Raw genomic sequence first — 17,737 nt, forward strand, 5'->3', positions numbered from 1 at the left:
TTCATTCTTTGCCAAGAGCAGATTTGATGCTTACCTCGTCGCTTTCTATCGATTTGAACATCTTCCCACCATTCCTCTGCTTCATCGTCCAATTTATTAGATGCAAGTTGCACTTTTTCTTCGTTACAAATCTTCTAATAATTAAAATATTCTTCCAAGTCAAGAAGCCAGTCAATAAAATCAAACTTACACATATCTCCGTCAAAGAATGAAATTTTCTTGTAGGTAGGAGTGCGTCTTTGAATATATTGATCGTTGTTGTTGTGAGATGATTTCCTAGCAAGAAGAGTAGCAATCATTTGCTTGATTTCACCTATAATTTGCTGATTCTTTTCCCGAATTTTTTTATTCTCATCACGAGCCTCCTTATGAAACTCGAGGAACTCAGCCCTAGTGAGGACTGGGTTATTGATGTCGTCACCACCGTCACCACTGTCATTATTGTGGTGGTCATTGTCTCGTCGGTTAGCCATTAGACCAGGGTAAGTCAAGGCTCTGATATCAATTGATATCGAGGAAGCCTAAAGAAAGCACACATGATATTTTCTTGATGGAATAGAAACTAAATTGTTAATTTCTGGTAGTAAACCTCAAATCCACGAGGGGTTTCCCTGAATCCACAAGGAGATAAAAACTGGAATCCACCAGAAGAAAATTTGACAAAATGTTTGCATTTATTGATTGATAACTTTTGCGGAAGCAATATAAAACAAAAAATCATATTTTCATTTAAAGATCGTTGTACCACACAACCATGGATTCTAAATAAAACAAAATCGCGTACCTCTCTTAGCAACCCAAGCTTGTTGCCTCCCAAGGTATTCATGTCTCTCTCTCTATTTCTTTTGAGTTTTCAGAAGACTGCAGTATCACACAGTAGTTCTGATGGCCAACCACTAAATATGATATTATAAAATCTTATTTTATAGTAGACTTCTAAAACCCTAGAGAGAGATTGGACGTGGGATCCTTAGGGATTCTAATCTTCAGCCGTAGGATTTTATCAATAACCTTTTTGAACGTTATTGACTTATCTTGAAACACTTTCCAAAAATATTTCTTAATTTTCTCAACCATATTAAGAAAATATCTGAACTTCTACATATTGCAATAATGTCCATCAACACATTGCAATTGACCCCTGAAGATTAGAGAATTACAAATGAGGTCCCATTTCATACAGTTTTATATCTATGTCCTTCCACCATACTATATTCCCACAAGCCACTAGGACTGGATAAATATCATTGTCATGTCCTTAACTTATGTGACCCTTAATTTTCTTAATTTCATAATTTCTATTGGACTCCAAAATATCTTTAAAAAACTCTTTAAATATATATACAATATTATATATATGAAAAACATTTTTGAAAAATGTCACCGGCTGGTTTTGTTTTGAGTCCAACTTCAATATGAAAATCAACTGAATATACTATCTTCTTTAGAGACTGATGGATTCATTGTTGAGCATTTATATATTTTACTCATTACACACATAACCCAACGTGTTTGTATATAGCCTTTAAAATTGGCATCACCAGTTGACATTGTCAAAGTTATGTGCATAATAAATAAATATACACAAACCCCTCATGTTTGAGGATAATAGAAAAATTGCGATAGAACAACCTTTTAAATAACAATGATCACTCCATAAGGTGTCCTTGATCGGATCCAATTCAGTGTATGTACTTGTTACATTACACCCACTTGTTTGCTTAAAGTCACTACTTCAATGATGGAGTAAATCATCCTATCATATAGCAGCACAACAAGTGTAGGCTTCAATGGTAATATTCAATTAATATCCATAGCCTAAAACAATTTAATAATATATGAAAAATCATTACTCCCTTTCTTTGGTTCCTTAACCATTAACATGATTTTTCCTACAGAGGTGACATCACATGCCACATTTAAACAATGAAATATACCTATAAAAGTTATGAATGTGAAAATAGAATTTTATCATCAAATAAAAATGCATAGTATTGTTTTTGAGGGCACATAATTCTAACATTGATAATAGTCTGAAAAACTGAATTGCTTTTAGAGGCTATAATACGTTTAAATAGTAAAAACAAAACCTAGGGCAACTAGAAACCCTAAGATGGTTACGAAAGCATATAAAACCCTAATTTGACTAAACAAAATTAAAATCACCTAAAAAGAAGAAAATAAATAACCTAAACCTAAAATAACAAAAATTACATAAAAATACTATAATTACAAAATTTAAAAATCAAACTGTGTCCTACATCAACTTCAATTAATGAAGGTTGTGCTAATTTTTGGCTTATTGTTGCGCTGTTTCTCTCTCTCTCTCATACAAAGATGCTAAAGAAACCACTTTGCAAAGTAGACTAGTACACTTCTATTCTATTTATGAAGCACTCATAATTGACTAATTGTTGGAATAGCAATTGTAACAAATACTATTGTTTTATCTTGCATACTAGCAAGATCATATTCTTTAATCTTTTGCAAAAGTAAAGCATAACCATATGCAAATTGGGATTTTGAAGCTGCTGTGTACAGTATGTGGTAGCAGAGAAGTGCTATATTGCATCAAGGCCAAACCCCTTCCAAAGAAAGATTGTTAATTGAGTATCAAACAAGTAGTAAGACTGTAAGAGCTAGGCTTGGAGATAAAGGGTCCTAACCCATGTGTATAATGCAAATAACATGCTTTGGTACAATCGGGGTTGAAATTTTTTTGGCTAAAATTCAAAATTGAACCTCTAAGTTTTTTAGATTTCATTTCAGTCTTCTAACTTTCAAGTTTATTCAATTATGGCTTTTTCATCAATTTTTGTTATATGTTGTGGTTAATTTTTCAATTTTTTTTAAATTTTTCTTCAAATTTTTTAAATAAAAAAAATCAATTAATGATTGAAAATTATTTTCTAGATTTTTTAGGCGAAAATGCACTTTTGGTCTCTACATTTTGGGTCGATTCTCATTTTGGTCCCTAAATTGATTTTGCTACTAATATAGTCCCTAAAAAAAGAAAATCAATTCTATTTTGGTCCCTGCTATCAACCCACTAACAGAAAAATCCTACATGGCAAACGGAGTGCATAGGTGGCATGTTAGATGCTGACGTGGCTAATAAAATAAAATTAAAAATACCACATCAGTATCCATGTCAGCATTTTAATAAATGAAAAAGCCACCTCAGAAAATTAAATAATAAAATAAACTTTTTTAAAAAAACCTTAAATCTATTTTTTTTCTTTTCATTATTAAAATTAAAATTAAAAAAAACCTACTTTGTATAAATTTCTGATCTTTCTTTTTCTTCTTTCTTTTCAATTCCAGATCCTCTCTTTCTCTTTCTCTTTCTCATGGTGCATGTTTGTGTTTGTATCTTTCTTTTTCTTCTTCCTTTGTTCAAGCTCTCTCTCTCTCTCTCTCTCTCTCTCTCTCTCTATATATATATATATAAACCCGACTCTTTCTCCCTCTTTGTTGTTTGATCGGTGATGGTGGTGTAGGTTTGATCGGCAATGGTGGAGTGGGTTTGATTGGGTTTTTCTGGGTTTCCGTGGGGCTAGGATTTTCTGGCTTGATCGGCGATGGTTGTGTGGGTTTGATTGGGTTGTTCTGGGTTTCCGTGGGGCTAGATATTTTCGGCTTGATTGGCGATGTGGTACGGGTTTGATAAGTTTTTTCTAGGTTTTCGGGGCTGGGTTTGATCGACAATGGTGGTGTGGGTTTGATCGGCAATAGCGGTGTGGGTTTGATTAGTTTTTTATGGGTTTCCATGGGGCTGGGTTTTTCTGGAAATGGTGGTGGTGTTTGCTGCTTTAGGAAATGGGTTTGATCGATGGGGTGGTGTTGTTGATGGCGAATTTGGGTCAAGGATGGTGAGTTTGGTTTCATATTTATAGGTTGTGGGTCTTGGATTTATGAACCTTGTATGGATGAATGTGAAAGAGTATTTGGTTATGGGTTTATGGGTCTATTTCTTGGATTTATGGGTTTGATTTATAGAAGCTTCAATGTTGAATGTGTTAGAATTTTCTGTGCTGAGATTGATTATGAATGTTGGCCGGTTGGGTTTGTCTTGATTTGGTGAAGAACATGAAGTTCATCTTCTGGGGAAGAGGAAGAACAATGTTCTTCCAAAGAAATAATGAAAAGCAAAAAAAAAAAAAAAAAATAGATTAAGGTTTTAAAAAATAATTTATTTCAGCTTTAAAAAAAATTATTTCAATATTTGTTTTTTAATTTTCTGAGGTGGCTTTTTTTTATTTATTAAAATGCTGACATGGATGCTGACGTGGTATTTTTAATATTATTTTATTAATCATATCTAACATGCCATCTATGTACTTTGCCAGCCATGTAGGATTTTTTTTGTTAGTGAGTTAACTGCAGGGACTAAAAAAAAATTAATTTTCCTTTTTCAGGGACTACATTAGTAGAAAAATCAATTTAAAGACCAAAATGGAAATTGGTTCAAAATGTAGGGACCAAAAGTGTATTTTCACCAATTTTTTTAACAAAAGTTGACAGAAATACCTTAATTGAATAAATCCGGAACTTAGAAGACTAAAATGAACAAAACAAAATTAAAAGACTGAAACGAAATTTGAATAAACTTAGAGAATCAATTTTGAATTTTAGCCTAGTTTTTTTTAGTGTGTTAGCTGTGTGGGTGGTGTAGCCTAATAGGTTGGCTGCTTGTATTTTGGGTTGTCTGAGTGTTGCTCTTTGTGGCTTTTGTTGTGTTTTCAGGCTACTTGTGTTGATGGTGTGTTTTAGGACTAGGTGAGTCCTAGTCCTACTGTTTCTACGTTCTGTGCTGTAGGGTAGCCCTGCTTCTTGTGTAATGAGGTTTTGTGTGTGTGTGTGTGTGTGTGTGTTAAATAAAATTGTCTTACTTATATATTTCTTTAAAAATTAAATAAAAAATTGGAGTTGACGCTTGTGATTGTGGGTTTGGTTCATGTGATAAAAGCACTAGGTTGAGAAATGAGAATGATTTGATATCTTAACAGGAAAAAGAAGAATCTAAGAATTTACCTTTTGCATAAGGTTAAAAAAAGGGGAAAAGGATAAAATATACTGCAATTTTTATGGTTGGATGGTGTTCTATTGAAATTTAAAAAAAAAAATTTGATACACAATAGAAATTCTACTTTAACCTAATTTAAGTGTATATGTGTGTGAAGCTTTCTCCTAGAGACTTAAACTTCGGTCCTTGCCCCCCACTCCACAAACACTTATACTTGTAGAGTGACCATCCGATAAAGATTGTGCTAATTTTTAGCTTATTGTTGCTATTGCTTCGCCCTCTGAGTCATTAATCATCACCTAATACCAATTTCAACAGAGTCATTAATCATCACCTAATACCAATTTCAACAGTGTCATTAAACATTTATTTATTATATATTGGAGCAACATTAATCAAAAAATCGTGTGAGTTTGATTATACATTTTTAGTAACTACTTGAGTTTATTAATAACTATGCGCGCCAAAAATGAGGCTGATGGGTTGTGCCTCACTTGGGCTCACAATCTATTTGTGATATGGGCTTTGGATTTCCTAACTCGGGTAGTTCCCAACATAGAGACCCAACGAAACAACTTCTCCTTATGAGTTCCCCAACTCCCACTGCTGCTATTCTCCTGTTGCTCCCTTGCTCCTATTCTCAATTTTCTCTGGAACCTTTCAACAACCCCCTCTTCTCCCTTATCTTCTCATATTTATAGCCCAATAATTAGTGGAGAGTTATGATTACTCTTGCGGTTAGTGGTAGGAGAGGTCCAATGTCGTTATTGCTAAGTAGATGTTTAGTTGAGAGTGGGTTGTGGTGAGAGTGGCATTGGAACTAGCTCCCTACTTCAGAAGGGATGTTTGGCAAAGGTTTTTCCTAGGGTGACACCGGTGTAACTAAGGTATAGTGTCCTTGAGCAATCATGCTCTGGTCCAAGGTGTACCTTGTTGGGTAGATCCTAGGTTACGAACTACTATAAATATGCATTATAGCGGTTGGCTCAACGAGTTTTAGGCTGGGCGTAATGTCATGAGGCCCGGGCCCATGGCCTTGGCAAGCCTAGGGTCTAGTTGTAGGTAAGAGGGTTGGACTGGGCCGTACTGTAAAGTTGGAGTTCAAGACCCAAGGCCCAAATGGGTCTGGGGGTCCCGTGCCGTACAATAATTAATCCATAGGGAGCGAAATGTCATTATGAGAAATTGAAATTGTGTAATTACGTTCATTTAAAATTTTTTTTATCAATATAGAATAAATTCTATAATTTTGTCACCAAAACCGTGCAACACAGGTCTTCAATTAGCATTATAATAAAAATTGGGCCTATAAATTATGGTCGCAAATTACACCTTTAAAGTTTGGGAGTGGTCAGATTTTACATCCTGAAGTTTCAAAATTTAGATTTTACCCCCTGAAATTTGAGGTGTTTGGATTTTACACATTGACGTTTTAACACTTGAATATTTTCCCCAAAAGTTTAAGGTTTTTTGATTTTACACCCCAAATTTTGAAACTTTAGGGTGTAAAATAAAACTTTAGGGAGTAAAATCCAAACACTTTTAAAATATAGGGGGTAAAATCCAAATTTTGAAATGTCAGGGTGTAAAATCCAAACATCATCAAACTTCAAGGGATAAAATCCAAAATTTGAAATTTTAGGGTGTAAAATCCAATCACCCCCAAACTTTGGGGGTATAATTTGCAATTTACCCTATATTTAATTGCCAAGTAATTACACTGAATTGCTGGAATTTTTAGATAAACATCTTAATTATTTTTATTGACTTTTTACTTTATCAATTATTTTGAAAGGCACAAAAGCTTAATTGTTGATAACAAGAGGTGTAATTTACAATTTACCCTATATTTAATTGCCAAGTAATTACACTAAATTGCTGGAATTTTTAGGTAAACATCTTAATTATTCTTCTCGACTTTTTACTTTATCAATTATTTTAAAAGGCACAAAAGCTTAATTGTTGATAGCACGTTCTCCAAAGTGAATATCCTATTTTGTTGATATCAACTTCTTTTTAAACCTCTCATATGATATGAATTATCTTTATCAAAATATATATTTTTTTCATTGTTCTTATCAACCTTTTAGTAATAGTTTTTTATATTGGTTTTTAAAATTTTAATGCAAGACCTTTCTTTCTTTGACTTAGAAAGACGCTAAGCACTTGTGAAGATCAAGAAAATGATTGTAGGAATATTTTCGAATTCGAATTTGAAACCAAAACGTACTCCTCCTCAGAGAGTGAGAGAACAATCAGTTAGCCTTATTTTTTGAGAGAGTGAAATATGTCATCCGAAAAATGCTTCTTGTGATTGGTGACTGAGTTAAGGCCAAAAGGCACATACATAGTGATAAAGGTTGCTGAGTTTCAATCATTTTTGTGGCAAAGTAGCAATCAGGTTAGCCTTATTTTTAGGATTTTAGATTTTTGGTTTTTTGGTTTTTTTTTTTTTTTTTTTGCCTTTTCCCATCTGCTCAGTACTACATTATATACAAATTTCTCAGCATGTTCAATATTTGGGAGCTCATATGTTTTTGTTGGTTTAGGTTTATTTATTTGATAATTTTACTTAATTCAATCTTTGACACATGTATGAGTGAGTAAGGACGTCAATCAAAATTCTTAACAAAAACTTAAATTTCTAATAAAGTATGTTGTGCCTTGTTTTTCTTTCACTTGGGCAAGACATTGCTAATGCTTGACTTCACTATGCAACTACTCTTCTAAACCTATAAGAAAAGAAAGGAAATAATAAAAAAAAAATTACTCAAATTAGTAATTGGGCGTGTCCATGTAAAAGTAAATGTTCACCACTAATAATCAACCACCTCAATAAGTTATGAAATTGGGTATATCATTAAATTTATTATTTTCCCCTTATTAGATTAAAACACACTGTTTTTAATTGTTGTTTAATTTTTTATTTTTCTGGAGAAATGAATAAGTGAACTTTCATTTGTCAAAGATAGTTAATAAAAGCATTTGTTAATCTTGATGGAACAGACTCCATCTAGGCTTCAAAATCAACATCGAAAGCATACATTACTAAAGAATAGGCCATGGCATTTCCTTGCCGTTGCACATGAGTAAAGCTAAAAAGTTTGAATGTTCGGGCTAACTGTCTTGATTTTTTTAATAATATGGCCATGGGTTGTATTCACCATTTTTTTTTTTTTTTAGTCAGTGTTAAGTCTGTGAATATCCACCTCAATTGCAAAATTGATTCACTCGCCTTGCAGCTATAGCTTCCATTACTTCAATCGATGAAGGGTGTGCTAATTTTTGGCTTATTGCTGCTATTGTTTCACCACCTGAGTCACGAATTATCACCCCAATACTAGCTTATTACTAAATGAGATCTAATTAGTTTAATTGGTAAAATTTTTAATAGTTAAATAAGAGATTTGAGATTTAATTCTTGTCTACACTAAAAATCAATTGATGTCTCAATCTGATGATAAAGAATTATCATAAAAAAAGTAAGTTAAAACTCTTTCAAACAAAAAAATTATTAAATATTTATTTATTAGGTATTAAAGTTTATTAAGTATTAAAGTGACACCAATCAAAAGGTTGTGTGAGATACGGAGATAAATCATAAGTTTTCAATAGTCAAAGGCCTTGTAGCTAGATGGATACCTCTCCATGACTCCATATACAAATTGCTTGAGAGTTTAAGGATACAAAGTTCGAGTAACAAAGTTTGTAGCATATTGTAATTATTTTAAAAAAAATTCCAATAACTAAATTCATTAATAAATAACAGTTTTTCCATAGGGGGTAAAAAAATATCTCATACAGTGTGTGCTTCTTTCAAGCTGCGAAACCCGCGTGCTTGTGAATAGTATTATAGTACACTCCATAGAATAGGCTTAAAGTGTCAACTATCCATAAGGGTCATAGGGAAATAAATGAAGGATGTAATGGATATGATGTCAAATGATAAGGATTAAATACGTAAAAAAAAAAAAAATGTTAGGAATAAAATATTTGTATACATAACAGACAAAACATGTGTGTTTTGTATTTTTTGTAAAAAAAAAAAAAATTACAAAGAATTTCTTGACCTGCACACAAACCCTGCCGCGGCGAGTGGACAATCCAGCGACTTCCGCTTACCAAATGAAATCTAATATTTACATAGAGTAAAATAATAAAATGACTAAAAATATTATAAATTTAACGCATAATATATAAGATTTGTAATTGAAGAGGATAAAATATAGTCTGATAGGTTTGTTGTAATGGGCCTGATGGATCTGATTCTTTGGGCCGATATGGAACTGGTCCAACACTCGTTAAAGACCATCGTTGATGGATACGCTAAGGGCCCTTGATCTAAGGTCTCTATTGCTTACTTCAGAATCATCCTAGAATCTCAAAATGGAAATCCTAGCACAAGGGGGATTCTAGAAGATACGCACACTAAAAGAAGGTCTCCTCTACAAGGAAAGACCTTGCTTACCACGCTCAGAAATATTCAAGTAGAGTTCTATAAGGAAAAGACTTCCACACCAAGGAGGAGTAGCCGATCATCTACTACTATAAAAACTCCAATACCCTCGCAAGTGAAGGTACGCATAATTTACCCTCTCTAGCACTCTAGAGCTGTGAGAATAATTCTAACTTGACTTTCGGAAGGTATTTGGCCGGCACCACACCGGTGCTCTCTGAGGTCGTCTATCATTTTGTTGTGCAAGTGTGCTTTGAGTCGCGAGTGCTGTGTGACCTATTGGTGATATTTTCAGCATTATTAGTTGGCGCCGTCTATGGGAATCGTAGCACATTATCGCTTCCCGGACAAAAAAGTTACATGGTACTCACTCGCTCAATGGCGACCACTAACGACGTTCAAGAAGAAGAAGCCCCCACGACTGCACTTGAGAAGCAGGTCAGGACGCTCGCCACAGCCGTGGAGCGCCTCACCAAACAAAACCGCGACCTGGAATAGCAGCTAAACCAGAAAAATGTGACACCCAATAACCAAGGAGTGGATTAAGAAGGAACCAGCGCTGAAAGGAGAAATCAAGAGGGACCATAGGCTAGCAACGCCCCAAGCAGACCAGAGCGACGAGACGCGAGCCTTCCCTTTCTCGCAGATACGGCTCCGCCACCTATCATCGCGGAGATGCAGGCGATAAAGGAACAGATGGAAGTAATGATGAACGCTCTTGAGGGACGAGTGTCCAACGACCTTGACGACCTTCTCAACCGGACTGACTCGCCATTTACCACCACCGTCAACTCCTTCCACTTGCCGAGTAAGTTCCGCATACCACATATGGATAGTTATGACGGGATCAAGGACCCTCTAGATCACCTAGAGACTTTTAAGACCTTGATACACCTTCAAGGAGTGGCAGACGCAATTATGTGCAGGGCCTTCCCTACAACCCTAAAGGGTGCGGCAAGGATTTGGTTCAGCAGTCTAGCACCCAACTCCATCAGCACTTTCAAGGAGCTAAGCGCTCAATTTACTACGCACTTCATCGGAGGATATCAGTATAAGAAGTCTACAGCATGCTTAATGAATATCAAGCAGCGAGAGGAGGAAACGTTAAGGGCCTACATATCCCGCTTCAATAAGGAGGCGCTCTCGATCGACGAAGCCGACGACAAGATACTTGTACCAGCATTCACGAATGGGCTAAAGGGGGGTAAGTTTTTATTCTTCCTGTACAAAAACGACCTAAAGACCATGTCAGAAGTGCTTTACAGGACCACCAAATATATGAACGCCGAAGACGCGCTGTTGGCCCGAGAAGAGAGGCTCAAGAGAAGAGAGAGGCAAGAAGACACCCGACAGGACCAGGGCTGGAAGAAAGGAAGAGTAGGAGATCGAAGGGAGGAGAGATGCCCTAAACCTATGGGGGGAAGATTCACAAGTTTCACCCCATTAACCGCCCCAATAGATCAAGTTCTAATGCAAATTAAGGACGAATGGGTCCTGACGTTCCCTGGAAAGCTGAAGAGTGATCCCAACAAACAATCTAGGGATAAATATTACCGCTTCCACCGTGACCATGGTCACGACACAGCCGATTGCTACGACTTGAAGCAGTAAATTGAAGCCCTTATCAGACAAGAAAAGCTGCAAAAGTTCATCAATAAGGAGAGAACAGATCCACCCCCATAAGAATAGCTCCCTCGACAAGAGAATGAGCGACCAAGACCCCCCACAGAGGACATAAGGATGATAGTTGGAGGAACAGCTGCAGCCGGGTCTTCAACAAAGGCTCGCAAAACTTACCTCAGGATGATACAGAGTGTTCAGCTGACGGGCACCATGCCGAAGATAGCAAGAAGAGAAGACCCCATTATCGGGTTCTTAGAAGAAGATGCGCGACGCCTACACCATCCACATGATGATGCGCTCGTCGTTAGTATAAGGGCAGGAGACTACAACATGCACCAGGTGTTGGTTGACAACGGCAGCTTAGCAGATATCCTATATTATCCGGCATTCCAGCAAATGAGGATTGATAAGGAGTAATTAATTCCGACGAACGCCCCGCTCATTGGTGTCGGAGGTAGTCGGGTGTTCCCTTTGGGCGTGGTCACATTATCCGTGATGGTGGGCGATTACCCCCAGCAAATCACCAAGGATGTAACATTCCTAGTGGTCGATTGCTCGTCTGCCTACAACGCTATCCTGGGAGGACCTACGCTTAACTTGTGGAAGGCGGTAACCTCAACTTACCACCAGATGATCAAATTCCCTACAGATTATGGAATGGGAGAGCTGCGTGGAAGTCAAATGGCCGCACGAGAATGCTATGTAACTATGATGGAGATGGAAGACCAGGTCCAGGCCTTGAACATAGAAGAGCACCGAATGGTGATGGAACCAATAGAGAAACTAGAGGAGATAACTCTTGACGGCTCAAATCTTGACCGAACAACCAAGATCGGAACGCTCGCTAACCCTGCAATCCGTTAAGAGCTCATAACTTTCCTTAGGAGCAATCAAGACGTGTTCACCTGGAGTCATGATGACATGCCAGGAATAGACCCTTCGGTCATGGTACACAAGTTGAATGTGTTGTCCTCCTTTTCACCCGTCCGACAGAAGAAGAGAGTGTTCGCTCCAGTACGAGACCAAGCAATAGCGAAAGAAGTCCGCAAACTAAAAGAGGCAAGCTTCATTAGGGAAGTCTACTACCCCGATTGGCTAGCGAAAGTAGTAATGGTTAAAAAAGCGAACGGCAAGTGGCGGATGTGCATGGACTTCACCGATCTTAACAAAGCGTGTCCCAAAGATAGCTATCCCCTCCCAAGGGTCGACGTCCTAATAGACTCGACGGCTCAACACCAGCTACAAAGCTTCATGGACGCTTTCTCAGGTTATAACCAGATCCAAATGCACGAAGCTGATCAGGAGAAGACTTCGTTCATAACCATTCAAGGCCTCTTCTGCTACAAAGTAATGTCATTCGGCCTGAAAAACGCGGGCGCAACGTAGCAAAGGCTGATGAACAAGATGTTCGCGCAGCAAATCGGGAGAAATGTCCAGGTCTATGTCAATGACATGCTAGTGAAGAGTCGAAGGAAGGAAGATCACTTGGAAGACCTTAGAGAAACATTCGGCAGGCTTCGCTCCTGTAACATGAAGCTCAATCAAAGAAAGTGCGCCTTTGGCGTGACAACTGGAAAATTCCTAGGATTCATGGTATCTCAAAGGGGGATTGAAGCCAACCCGGACAAGATCCGAGCCATAATGGAGATGGCTCCCCCGAGAAATGTGAAGGAAGTACAAAGTCTCAACGACAAGATAGCGGCATTAAATAGATTCGTGTCGAGAGCCACAGACAAGTGCTTGCCCTTCTTTCGCACGTTAAAGCCTATCTATCTTCACCACCACTGCTGAGTCTCTCGCAACCAGGTGAAGAACTCTTCCTCTACCTGGCTGTCTCCCCTGCTGCAGTCAGCGCGGCCTTAATTAAAGAAGAGGACAGGGCATAGAAGCCCGTATACTACACCAGCCGGGCGCTCCGCGATGCCGAAGAAAGATACCCACCTATGGAGAAACTTGCCTTTGCATTAGTCACGGCGGCTCGAAAGCTTAAGCCATACTTTCAAGCCCATACGGTGAACGTCATGACCGACAAGCCCTTGTGACGGGCGATGAGCAATCTTGAAGCTGCAGGTCGACTGACATTGTGGGCCATAGAGTTGAGCGAGTTTGATATCAAGTACCGCCCACGGACAGCCATCAAAGGATAGATCGTAGCCGACTTCATAGCAGAATTTACTCATGATGAAGACAAGGGGGCAGAAGAGTCCCCTTAGTGGAGCATATATACTGACGGATCATCCAATAGATGAGTCGGGGGGGTCGGCATCGTACTGCTGTCACCCGAAGGAGATAGGGTTGAATGTATGGTCCGTCTTGACTTTCCCACCACCAACAATGAAGCAGAATACGAAGCATTAGTAGCAGGCCTCGATCTCGCCAAAGCTGCAAGAGCCGCGAGCGTAGTCATTTACTGCGACTTTCTAGTCGTAGCCAATCAAGTGAACAGAGACTATGAATGCAAGGGTGAAAGGATGAAGAGATACCTTGATCAAGTAAGGGTAAGAGTTGACGATCTAGAAGCCAAAATCATCCGAAGCCAAAATCATCCAAATCCCCAGAGGAGAAAATGAGCACGCCAACCGTCTAGCCAAGACTGCTTCAGCAGAGCATATGATAACCCCTGGTAATGTACTCTCTTTTGTTCAGCTATCTCCACTAATAGATTCCGGCAACATGCAGAAGATAGGCTCCGAAAGCACCTGGACCACACCGATAGTTTCATACTTAAAGAACAGGGTATTACCAGATGAGAAGGAGGTAGCAAGAAAACTGAAGGTCCAGGCGGCAAGGTTTGTCTTGATAAGAGACGTCCTGTACAAAAGAGGTTTCTCCCGTCCATATCTGAGATGCTTGGGTGCTGAAGAAGCAGACTATGTTATGAGGGAGGTACACAAATGAATCTACAAAAACCATTCAGGGTCGAGGTCGTGGGTGCACAAGCTGGTACGAGCTGGGGATTACTGGCCAACCATGCAGAAAGATGCCGAGGCTTATGTTAAAAGCTGTGACAAATGCCAAAGATTCAGCAATATTATCAAGCAACCAACTGAAGAACTGACCCCGATGACGGCCCCATGGCCGTTCGCTCAGTGGGGACATTATGGGACCTTTTCCTACAGAGGTACGACAGCTGAAGTTCCTGGTAGCGGGTATTGACTACTTTACAAAATGGGTAAAAGCGGAAGCTTTGGCCACCACTACGGAGAAGAACATACGAAATTTTGTTTGGAGGTGCATCATATACAGGTTCGGTATTCCTAGAGTCCTTGTCTCGGATAACGGGAGGCAGTTCGACAACGACTACTTCTAGGATTTCTGCTCACAGCTAGGGATAAAGAACCACTACTCATCCCCCGCCCATCCTCAGGCTAATGGCCAGGTTGAAGTCACGAACCGATCCCTGCTTAAGATTATCAAGACTCGGCTTGAGGGGGCAAAGGACATATGACCTTAAGAATTGCCGAGCATACTATGGGCATACAAGACGACGGCAAGGATCCCCACAGGAGAGACACCATTTCGACTTACGTACGGGAGCGAAGCGGTCATCTCGACCGAAGTTAGGCTCACGAGTTACAGGTTGCACAACCATGACGAGAACAAGAATGACGAAGCAATGTGGCTACAGCTAGACCTGGTAGACGAGATTAGGACGGCGACGGAACAAAGGCTCGCTAGATATTAGGACCGCATGGCCAAACACTACAACTCTCGAGTCGACACAGAGACTTCTAAGTTGGAGACCTCATACTCAGAAAGGTCATGGGCGCCGCTAGAGACCCTACCCAAGGGAAGCTCGGGCCCAATTGGGAAGGACCTTACCGAGTTACATCGTGGCAGAGGAAAGACACTTACCACCTAGAGACATTAGACGGACAAAAGCTACCACATCCATGGAACGCCGAGCACTTGAGAAAGTACTACCAGTAGTAGTAATATGGCGAACAACAACGATCCCAATTGCCCAGTTTATTTAATCTTTAGCTACAATTATTAGTTTTTTCTTTAACTATTTTTGCTACAATCTTTTTGTACGTTTTTAAGCTCAAGGGGGCAGGTACTTTTCCCTACATTTCCTTTTAAGAAGAATATTCAGATGCAGCTTTGATTTTCTACATGAATTTTTTATTATATGTTATCGAAAGTCCACAAAGTGGACGGATCATCCCAAGAGGATGAAAATTTGATGTCCAACATGGACGGATACAAAACAGGTACACAAAGTGGACGGATCATCCCAAGAGAATGAAAATTTAAAGTCCAACGTGGACGGATACAAAACAAGTCCACAAAGTGGACGGATCATCCTAAGAGGATGAAAATTTAAAGTCCAACGTGGACGGATACAAAACAAGTCAACAAAGTGGACGGATCATCCCAAGAGGATGAAAATTTAAACTCCAACGTGGATGGATACAAAACAAGTCCACAAAGTGGACGGATCATCCCAAGAGGATGAAAATTTAAAGTCCAAAATGGACAGATACAAAACATGTCCACAAAGTGGACGGATCATCCCAAGAAGATAAAAATTTAAAGTCCAACGTGGACGGATACAAAACAAGTCCACAAAGTGGACGGATCATCACAAGAGGATAAAAATTTAAAGTCCAACGTGGACGGATATAAAACAAGTCCACAAAGTGGACGGCTCATCCCAAAGGTAATGAAAATATCCAAGTCCAAAATGGACAGACACAAAACATGTCCACAAAGTGGACGGATCATCCTAAGAGGGTTAAAATTTCAAGTAAAACATGGACGAATACAAAGCAAATCTACAAAGTGGATGGATCATCCCAAGAGGATGGAAATTTTAAGTCCAAAATGGACGAACTCAGAACTATTCCACAAGGTGGACGGGTCTCCCAAAAGAGTGATAATTCTTCTGACAATGTAGACAGAAAACATCCACAAACATGACAGATCCAATGAAAAGCAAAAACCAATAAGGAGATGGGTACAAACAGGGTCCGCAATAACAAAATTCAAGTGCAAAATTAAAACACTCAGCATATAAAACGAAGTGAACGGATGTATTCGACAAAAAATATAATAAGCCCTTAAAAGGAAATGTTTACATATCATCCACAACGGATGAAAATTGTTCTCCCAGTACGTTTAAAAAAAAAAAAAAAAAAAAAAAAAAACTATCTACTCAACTTGGTCCTCATTAACAACGGACTAAGGGACCGTTTCCGTATCAGGCTATACTTGTGCAATTTTTGCTGGTGCTGACTCCCCGTCACCAAGGACATCGTCATCAGCAAAGAGGTCGTCTATATTCTCTGAAGCCGCAAGCATGATGGATGTCTGGGCTGGGTCTTCAAACTTGATCTTTGAAACGTCCAAGTCTGGATAAGCTTGCTTGACCTGACGGATGGCGTCCTCGAAACCCTGAAGGAAGGAGTCCCTTAGTTCAGAAATCAGGGCGTCAGAGTCACGGTACTCACGAACCGTGACGTCCTTAGCCTGATGGACCTCATTCTTCAGGTCTTGTATCTCTTTGTCCTTATCTTCAAGAGTCTTCTTCGCCTCCTCCGTCACCTGTTCAAGACTTTTCCTTACCTTCTCTGAAAGTTTAAGTTTCTTCTCCATCTTGGGTTTCCAATTTCGCAACTGGTTAAACTCGTCCTCCGTCTGCTCCGCTTTCGCCCGTACACGATCCAAGGCCGTCTCATTGTTGAGACACCCTCCCATCAGCCCCTTCATCATAACCATTGCCTAAAAATATAATAGTGATAGTTATGAAATGAAGAGTGTGGACAAAAAAGAAAAGTAATTAGCATTGGTAAAGTAGACGGAATGTCTTACCTGTGTAATCGCAAACAGGCCTGTCTCCCATGGCCTCCGTCGAATGGTTACCTAGATCTTCATAAGCCTCCGTCGACATAATGGAGGAAATCTGTTCTAAGGCATGCTTAGAATCCTCACGAAGGAGGACGGACGACTTTTCTTGATCCTTCGACGGCCCCTTCATGAGGCCCTTGCCGACCCCATGCTTGATTGGAGTGGCCATCTTCGCAGCCTCAGCCATAAGCCCTACGACGGGCTCCAAGAATACTTTGGCCTTCTTGGCCTGACGGTCCCCTTTGGGCTGCGGTTTCCTCTTGACAGACGGATTACTTGGGCCCGTCCTAAGGGGAGCTACATCGCCTGTGTCTTTCTTCTTTGTGGCTTTGGACCTGATCAAAGCTCTCCTCTTGGCGTTATCCATTTCTAAAAAGTGGACGGACAATGTTAGCTATCAAAATAAGATACAGAACTTGTCAAGACAGAACCAAGGTCTTGCATGGTCCTCGGACTCAAACCTATGGGGAAACTACAGAACCAAGGTCTTGCATGGTCCTCGGATTCAAACCTATGGGGAAACTAATTACTTCAAGAAGAACCTAAGTACTAGACAGAACCAAGATCTTGCATGGTTCTCGGATTCAAACCTATGGGGAAACTAGTTACTTCAAGAAGAACCTAATTACTAAACAGAATCAAGGTCTTGCATGGTCCTCAGATTCAAACTTATGGGGAAACTATTTACTTCAAGAAAAACCTAAGTACTAGACAGAACCAAGGTCTTGCATGGTCCTTGGACTCAAACCTATGGGGAAACTAGTTACTTCAAGAAGAACCTA

Source organism: Quercus lobata, chromosome 10 (assembly GCF_001633185.2).
Source record: "Quercus lobata isolate SW786 chromosome 10, ValleyOak3.0 Primary Assembly, whole genome shotgun sequence".
Lineage (NCBI taxonomy): Eukaryota > Viridiplantae > Streptophyta > Magnoliopsida > Fagales > Fagaceae > Quercus > Quercus lobata.